This window comes from Pinus tabuliformis, chromosome Q (genome assembly GCF_031772625.1).
Source record: "Pinus tabuliformis cultivar Carrire ecotype Pingquan chromosome Q, CPIR1, whole genome shotgun sequence".
NCBI classification, from domain to species: domain Eukaryota; kingdom Viridiplantae; phylum Streptophyta; class Pinopsida; order Pinales; family Pinaceae; genus Pinus; species Pinus tabuliformis.
In genome coordinates this window covers 710,456,757-710,466,932 of record NC_142296.1, presented here as the reverse complement: position 1 = coordinate 710,466,932, position 10,176 = coordinate 710,456,757, and positions in this window count along the sequence as shown.

The following is a 10,176-nucleotide window of genomic DNA, read 5'->3' as shown; positions in this document are numbered from 1 at the left end:
TGCAAGTAGGATGGAAAAATAATGTGATTTGGAGAGGATAACAACTTTTATCAATGTATTTGTAATGAATTTTCTTTGGCTTAACTGTTAATGGTGCATAATATTTAATGTTTTTCAACGTTGGTGGGAGAATTAAATGACATAATGGCCGTCTGCTAAATTTAGTGGGAGAAATGGTCATTGCTAAGTGTTTTGGAATATTGGCAGAACGTGAAAATGGTGAGAGTAGTGGCGAAATGTTGGCGAAAGGCGACCATTAGGGGAATTTTGAGGTCTATAAGAATCAATAGGATTCAAGATGATGATGTCAACCATGGAGGATGATTCACCATTTTTGGAGTAAAAAGATAAAAATATTTAAAAATAATAAAATAATAACACTACTTTTTCAACTTATATTTTTAACTTATCTCTTTAAGTTTTTACTCAAATTTCGAGCGGGAGTACTCATTGGATGCAAAATTTAATTCCTTATCCAAGGAGTATCCATGCTGCATATTTTCGATGGACCCTACTACATAAAAAATGAAAAATAAATGAAAAAACGTGATTGCAATCATATTTTTTTTTTATATATTTTTAATTTTTCGTGTACTTGAGTTTGTCGAAAGTATGCAACATGAGTATTCCTTTGATGAGGAATCAAACTATGCATCCAACGAGTGTTTTCGTTTGAAATTTGAGTAAACCCATAGGGAGATAAGTTGAAAATACGAGTTGAAAAATAATAATAATAATATATATATATATATATATATATATATTTTCCCTTTAAAATTTGAGGATGTAATCCAATCTTATTTTATTATTTCCACTATTATTTTACAATTTCCTTAGGAGACTCATTTTAGAACTCAAAACTTCTCTAATGAAGAGTAAAAATAAGCTACAACATCGACTCCATCTAGGGATTGCTTCCCCTGCGGGAAGCAAAGAACTTGCAGATCCATGTGCCTTCTCCTCAGGCTATGGAGTCTTTGCTGTGAAAATCACACATGCTCTTGAAATTTAAAGAAAACCGGAAATGTACAATGATGATTATTAAAATCACTCAATACTGAATATAATGTTCGAGATATTGCCTATTGATTGGCAATGAGAAATATTGTCCTTCTACATTGCGTATGATGAATGTATTTTTCCTTTGACTTCTGCAACGCTAAAAGGTCCTAACCATAGGTTATCAACCTTCCCATGTCTGCCTCTTTTTTCTCTTTTTGCATCCCATTTGAGAACTAAATCTCATTGTCTGAAATCTCTTTCTCTAGCTTTTCTATCAAACAAACTCTTCATCTTGTCTTAATATTATCGAAGTTTATGTTGAACCTCATCTCTATCCTGATTTAGCTTAATGATTTGATTTATCCTTTTTGAAAAATCACATGATTTTTCATATGACTCCTACAAAAACTTCATCACTGGGAATGCTAATTGTGTAAGGAAAATAAGTCTATTCCATAAACAAGTTGAAAATGATATTTACCAGTAGATCTTTTAGGTGAAACCATGTTTGCCCATACTGCATATTTTAGATGACTATCCCAGTTCCTTTTATGAACTATTAACACTTTCTTGATGGCTTTAATCAAACTTTTATTTGATGATTATGCCAACCCATTATCTTGTGGATAATAAGGTGTAGAATATTGTAAAGTAATATGATATTTTTGACAGAATTCTATCATCTTTATACTATTGAAAGCTTGAGCATTATCTGTAACTATTTGTAATTATATCTATGGTTGTGTGTATAAGAATTGATTTTGGTTAAGAGCATATTATTGATGTTTTTTCTTTTGGTATCTTAGTTTGGCAATAGGTGTATGACATAGATGTTGATTCAGGGTTGAGACACATAGATCCATGGATGATCATGGTTATGTTGAACATATGGTTAATTATGATTTATAGATGATACATGATTTATATGATTATATATGTTTAATCTTGTAATGAGCAAGATGTGGCAGGAGACATAGTTATTTGCAAACAAGGATTCTTAAATTATAAGTGACTATGGAAGTCATGATACATGACTTTTATGATTTTATATGCTTGATCTTGTATTGAGAAGGATGTGATATGGAACGTGGTTATTTTCAAACAAGGATGTTTAAATTTTAAATGGCTACGAAAGTCATTTCTCTAGAACTAAAATGGTTGTGCAAGTCATGCGCAATCTTTGGTAAAATGTGAATAAGTTAATTATGAAATTCATTGATTACTTTGATCTATGGTATTGTGATGTGTGCAGGTCATGGAACAAGGCCTTACCAACGAGCCATCAGATGGGTATGAGCTCACAATCAGTAGATGAAAAACCATGGAAATTAGGGTGCAGAGTCTTAAATCTATGAAATATAAAGACGTGGAGTTTTGTATCTCTAATAAAATGTTTAGGGTGTGGAGTCTTGAATATTTAAAAAGATCAAGATGTGGAATCCTGGATCTTTAGAGTAGATCAGGCCGTGGAGTCCTCAATATACTAAGGCATGAAGATGCATGCAATAAGGGTGCAGAATTCTTATTCTCTAGAATAAAAATACCACTCATGGGAAGATCAAGGATGAATTTCCTAGATAAAATGTCTTTTCTAACAATCCTAGAATGACTTTCTAAAAATAGAAAGTCATGTCTAGCATCTAAAGCATGACTTTCCAAAAATAGTAAATCACCTTGCATAAATTGGCAATCAAGTGTAGTTGAAGGAAAATCACATAACTTATCATTAATCAATCCTAATAGTTCAATCTTGACTTAATCCTCATTATTATTATTATTATTATATTTTATGAGACTATGATATTATTATTAAAAGGGAATTACAAGTCACCTTCATCTCTTCAATCACTTCACACATTTCTCCTTGATGACTCTCATGGCTCTATGAAATCTCTCTTTTAATAATACGTTACACTCTGTTTTATGCACTCATCAAAGAATGACATATTTCCTTACACTCACTAAAGACATGTCATACAAGATTCCTATTACACTGTCTTTAATGCATAAGTTACACTCTCCTTAGTTAAGGCATGCATATCTCTCCTTAATGGCATGAGTTACACTCTTCCAAATGGAATAGAATGCATACATATTACTCCTCCTTTATGACAAGAATTTGTTGCTCCTCCTATATATGTGTCTCATGTATTCTCACTTAGAGGGGAGAGGGAGGTGCATTGTGATACCAAGAGTTGGAGAGATTTGAAAAATATTATGAGAGTGAGAGACTTGGAGAGTAGCCAATTGCTTTCGAAATGATTTTGAAATTCCTAAACTAAATTACTATGTAGCTTTACCTGGTGGAGTAGACCATGAGTGGTGTTGGTAGGAAGTGAAACTTATCTTCTTCAACTTGTCTTGGATATCTCTCTACTGTTATATTTTGGCACTGTTTGTGAGCTCTTATAGCTCGGGGGTTCCAGGGGGAGAAGTTTTCCTTAGATATGGTTGGGTGGAAAATCGAATTGTTCAAATGAGTTGGTTAAGGGATCAAAGATGGATCACATTCTCAGCGATTGGAGTTGAATACCTTTTTAGGTATAATTTTTATTGTCCTAAAAATATTGTATAGCTTTAGCGTAAAATAAAAAGTAGAAATTTAAATTATTGTAAGAATCTAATATTTGTTTAAGCTTATGTTATTTGGAATCTTATTGGAGAGTTGAAAATGAAGGCTAAGAGTGGTCTATATGAATGGATGTTTAGATCTCAAGATGATATGGAATTATTATTGGTGTAGTCTATTGTACTAACATTCGTATTGTAGCATTTGAGAAAAGAAAGACACATATCACTGAAGGTAATGGCAATAAAGAAATTCCAAAGGACTTGGGTAAGAGTTCACGAGTTATGGTTTTGTTTCATGTAATTATAGACCTTTTAAAAAGGGTTTCAAGATATTTTGCAAAGTGTTTGACAAAATCTGTGAATGAAAAATGCTATTATTATTTTTATCACCATGCATGAATAAATGTTAACTTGTAGCCCGCAAGAGCAGGAAATGGATGCATACATAAAATATACGAGGAGGATTCACTAGATTAGACATTGAAATAAAAATGTTAGAAAAAAACCAAGATGGAAGACAAGTGCTTTAAAGAGAATCATTGAGGTAATTTTCAATCATTATGTATTGCAATAGTTCAAGATGCTTGCCGTGGGTTTGTAGGAATGATTGAATGAAAATAATGTGTGATGAATCTCAAAGCCCTTCAATTCAGTTATAGTGGATGAAATGTTTTTGAAAGGCATTTAGACAATACATAAGTAATCACAATTTAATTATATGTTGTTATTTGTTTTCCATAGTTGTAGATTAAAGCGTGCATGCCATCTGTTTGAAAAAAAATTATAAATGGAATTCCTGGAGTCAACATATTTGCTAGTTTTTAAAAATGCATCTATGCATGGTTTCGTATTGATTCAGGAAAACATCAGGGGGTATCCGTGCCAAGGGAACCTGTAATTCCCAATTTGATTCCAGGAAAACCCTTTTCAAAACCCAAATCGTAAATATGGGCGATTGCAGATTGTTTCTGCCAACTTTGTGCGTCTGTTGTCAAGTTTTGGGTGAAAAAATAAGATGATTTAATCATTTTTTAATATTTTTTCATTTGAATAATTAATATATAAAATTCATGAGCTAAATAGATTGAGGGAGAATCTTATATTCATGTCAAATTTCCTTTAGAGATTGTGGCTTCCAAGTGTTTGACAAAATGTTTCAATGACTGTAGATTGCATGTTTGCAAAGTGCTTGTTAAAAGGCCTCAATGGCTGTAGATTACATGCTTGCAAAGTGTTTGTCAAAATGCCTCAATGACAATAGTTTGTAGAGGCATTGATTGCATGCTTACAAAGAGTTTGTTAAAATGTATGAATGACAATAGTTTGTAGATTACATGCTTGCAAAATGTTTGTCAAAACTTCAATGGATGTAGTTTTTATGCATACGAATTGTTAGAGTAAATGTCCTACTTATTGTATCTTTTATGCACTAGAAAATTTATGAATAAATTATTTAATGGATGTAGCTCCCTATGTCTGCAAGTTTTTGTATAAATGTGAAACATAATTTAATAAGTCGTTGAAGTGTGAATGGAGAATAAGGCAGAAGTTACTTTTATTATCGAAAGCTTTCATTTAAAAAAATAGTTGTTGTTGGAAACAATTTTATAGTGACTAATTCTGTAGGAATTTGTGTAAATGAGCATAATAAGTTTTGTATGAAATGCATGTATTATGGATGCATTCTTATGCTTCAATGACTGTAGAAAACAACTACTTGTGCCCAATTTATAAAATAAATTAATGTGAAAAACAACTAACTTTTGGTGACAAGCCCACCATATTAGCTCATAAACCAAAGAATAAACCTCTCAAGAGGTCGAATAATCAATAATAAATGTCGTTGGGCCTTCTAAGATGTAGTGTCCCTTCTTGGTGAGAGGGTGATTTTGATATAACGCTATAATATTATGTGTGAGAAACTTATGTACATGCTTATATGATAAAGACCTAGTTTGTGTCACCTAGTTGTTGCGTGCTTAGGACAATATCTATGGTTGTGTATACAAATTGATTTTGGTTAAGAGCATATTATCGATGTTTTCTCTTTTGGTATCTTAGTTTGGAAATAGGTGTATGACATGGATGTTGATTCATGATTGAGACATATATATCCATGGATAATCATTGTTATGTGGAACATATAGTTAATTATGATTTATGGATGATACATGATTTATATGATTATATATGTTTAATATTGTAATGAGTAAGATGTGGCATGTGACATAGTTATTTGCAAACAAAGATTTTCAAATTATAAATGATTGTGGAAGTCATCATACAGACTTTTATGATTTTATATGTTAATCTTGTATTGAGCAGGATGTGATATGGAACGTGATTATTTTCAAACAAGAATGTTTAAATTTTAAATGGCTGCGGAAGCCATTTCTCTAGAACTAAAATGGTTGTGGAAGTCATGCACAACCTTTGGTAAAATGTGAATAAGTTAATTATGAAATTCATTGATTCCTTTGATCTATGATAGTGTGATGTGTTCAGGTCTTGGAACAAGTCCTTACCAATGAAGCATCAGTTGGGTATGAGCTCATAATTAATACCTTAAGGTGAAGCGTATAGTTTCAAAGCAGAGTAGATGAGAAGCCATGGAAATTAGGGTGCAGAGTCCTAAATCTATGAGAAAGATAAAGACGTGGAATCTAGTATCTCTAATAAAATGTTTAGGGCGTGGAGTCCTAAATATTTAAAAAGATCAAAGTGTGGAATCTTGGATCTTTAGAGTAGATCAGGGCATGGAGTCCTAAATTTACTAAGGCACAAAGATGCATGCAATTGGGGTGCGGAATCCCTATTCTCCGGGATAAAAATACCACTCATGGGAAGCTCAAGAATGAATTTTCTTAACAAAACCTCTTTTTGAACAATCCTAGAATGAATTTCTAAAAATAGGAAGTCATGTCTAGCATCTCCTCAAGCATGACTTTCCAAAAATAGTAAATCACATTGCATAAATTGAGAATCAAGTATAGTTGAAAGAAAATCACTTAAATTATCATTAATCAATCCTAATAGTTCAATATCGACTTAATCCTCATTATTATTATTAATAATAATATTATTATTATCTTTTATGATACTATGATATTATTATTAAAAGGGAATTATAAGTCACCTTCATCTCCTCAATCAATTCACACTTCTCCTTGATGACTCTCATGGCTCTATGTAAATCTCTCTCTTTTAATAATACATTACACTCTATTTTATGCACTCATCAAAAAATGACATATTCCTCTTATAATCATTAAAGACATGTCATAAAAGATTCCTCTTACGCTCTTTTTAATGCATAAGTTACACTCTCCTTAACTAAGGCATGCATACCTCTTCTTAATGGCATGAGTTACACTTTTCCAAATGGAATACAAGGGATGCATATTACTCCTCCTTTATGACAAGAATTTGTTGCTTCTCCTATATATGTGTCTCATGTATTCTCACTTAGGGGGAAGAGGGAGGTGCATTGTGATACCAAGAGTTGGAGAGACTTGAAAAATATTATGAGAGTGAGAGCCTTAGAGAGTAGCCAATTGCTTTCGAAATGATTTTGAAATTCCTAAATTAAATTGCTATGTAGCTCTACCTCGTGGAGTAAACCATTAGTGGTGTTGGGAGGAAGTGAAACTTATCTTCCTCAACTTGCCTTGGTTATCTCTCTACTGCTATATTTTGGTACTGTTTGTGAGCTCTTACAATTCGAGGTTCCAGGGGGAGAAGTTCTATCTGGATATGGTTGGGTGGAAAATCGGATGGTTCAAATGAGTTGGTTAAGAGATCAAAGATGGATCATATTCTCATGGATTGGAGTTGAATATCTTTTCATGTATAATTTTTATTGTCCTAAAATTATAGTATAGCTTTAGCATAAAATAAAAAGTAGAAATTTAAACTATTGTAAGAATCTAATTTTTGTTTAAGCTTATGTTATTTGGAATCTTTTTGGATAGTTGAAAATGAAGACTAACAGTGGTCTATATGAATGTATGTTTAGATCTCAAGATCGTATGGAATTATCATTGGTGTAGTCTATTGTACTAATGTTCTTATTGTAGCATTTGAGAAAGGGAAGACAAATATTGCTGAAGGTAATGGCAATAAGGAAATTCCAGAGGACTTGGGTAAGAGTTCACGAGTTATGGTTTTGTTTCGTGTAATTAAAGACATGTTTTAGAAAGAGCTTCAGGATATTTTGCAAAGTGTTTGAAAAAATACGTGAATGAGAAATGCTATTATTATTTTTATTATTAAGCATGAATAAGTGTTAACTTGTAGCCCACTACAGCAGGAAATGGATGCATACATAAAATATACTAGGAGGATTCATTAGATCAGTCGTTGAAATGAAAATGTAAAGAAAAACAAGATGGAAGGCCAGAGTTTTAAAGAGAATCATTGAGGTAATTTTCAATCATTATGTATTGCAATAATTCAAGATGCTTGCCACGGGTTTGTAGGATTGATTGAATGAAAATAATGTTTGATGAATCTCAAAGCCCTTCAATTCACTTACAGTGGATGAAATGGTTTTGAAACACATTTAGACAATACATAAGTAATTATAATTTAATTATAGGTTGTTATTTGTTTTTCATAGTTGTAGATTAAAGATTGCATGTCATCTGTTTGACAAAAAATGTAAATGAAATTCGTGGAGTCAACATATTTGCTAGTTTTTAAAAATGCATCTATGCATGGTTTCGTACTGATTCAGGACAACATCAGGGGGTATCCGTGCCATTAGGTGCTGTAACCCCCGATTTGATTCCAAAAAAACCCTTTTCAAAACCTAGATCGTAAATATGGATGATTTTGCAAATTGTTGCTGCCAACTTTGGGCATCTGTTGTCAAGTTTTGGGTGAAAGAATAAGATGATTTAGTCATTTTTAAATATTTTGTCATTTGAAGAATTAATATATAAATTTTATGAGCTAAATAGGTTGAGGGAGAATCTTATATTCATGTCAAATTTCCTTAAGAGATTGTGGCTTCCAAGTGTTTGAAAAAATATCTCATTGGTTGTAGATTGCATGTTTGCAAAGTGTTTGTTAAAAGGCCTCACTAGTTGTAGATTACATGCTTGCAAAGTGTTTGTCAAAGTGTCTCAATGACAGTGGTTTGTAGATGATATGATAATGAGATCTACGACAAGTAATAAGGTATTACAGACTCATGTGCATGGATGTGCCTATGTTATTTTATGCAATGGATCGATCAGATTGCGAAATACATAGACTTTGAAGTAGTAAAAGACTATAATAGACAAACACATAAAAACACAACAGATTTAATAAGGAGTTCACCCAATACCCCTGGACTACATCTGCTGGTCCAACCTTCAGTGGTGGCCTCTCTATTAAGTCTTCAAGTAGGGTTTTTACAATAGTGAACTCAGTTTGAGCCTCACACACAACAGAAGCATTTACAAGAACCTCACTTAAATCCCTCAAGCTTCCTTTGAATACACAGACTCCCTCATAGCGCTCAATCTCTGTCCTAACTCTGTCTCGCATTTTCTTGCAACACTGCCTACTTGTTTGCTCTTCGTCTGTGGCTTTTAAAGCCAACCGCGCTGCCTGTTCGTTTCATATTCTCAGCTCTTAGTCTTCCCGCCCTCTGAGCGCTTTGAATCCATCTTCCAACATTATACAATCATTGCTTAATGCATGGAGAGAAGGTGGCCACCCATTCTGCAGCGCTAGAGTGCCTCAGGCCTTTGAAACGCCTGTAACGACCACACTCTGTTTTTATAGTGAAAATACATTTTAACAGAGAAAATCCGCCAAAATCAATATACCGGACTTCAAAGTCCTTTAAATATGATTCAGTCCCCTATCGGGTCCGCCCACAGGTCGCTATCGTATGTCGGAATGGCTCTGTCCCTTTGTGTTTTGGGAATGCAACGAAAATCGCGAAAATACATTAAAATTGGCTTTGTTACAGACTTGAAATTATATCAAATTTTCTTTATAATGCTATCACATCCAGTTGTCGCATGGTGTATTGATATCGGCTTCACTCCATGCTACGACGCGATATCGCATATCGCACATGACCCCTGCCAGTTGTAACCGCTACTCTACACAGTTCCGATGTGATGCGGCGATGCGATATATTGCTATCGCTCATTGCAATAACCCTTGTGCCATTGTAAGTGCTTCCGCAATCCTCCAATAGCAATCCGACGATGTAATATGGGCCATCGATCTGTGCGCTTGATCGATGGTCCATATTAACTCCGCCATTCACCATTGCCATATATATGTATTAAGCACGGATCTCTGCTGAAGGTTACCACCGATTGCGATTACCGATTCGATCTGGACCTTTGATCAGCCAGATTAGACGGCTACTGTGCATCACTTGTTCCGCCTTCAATTACTTAGTTTTTTCATTGATTTCACGGGTTTTGGGCCTCCCTTGGGCTAATACTACACTGCTTATCACTTAGCCTACCTTTTGTAACTTTATTTAAAAAGATCAAAGTGTGGAATCTTGGATCTTTAGAGTAGATCAGGGCGTGGAGTCCTAAATTTACTAAGGCACAAAGATGCATGCAATTGGGGTGCGGAATCCCTATT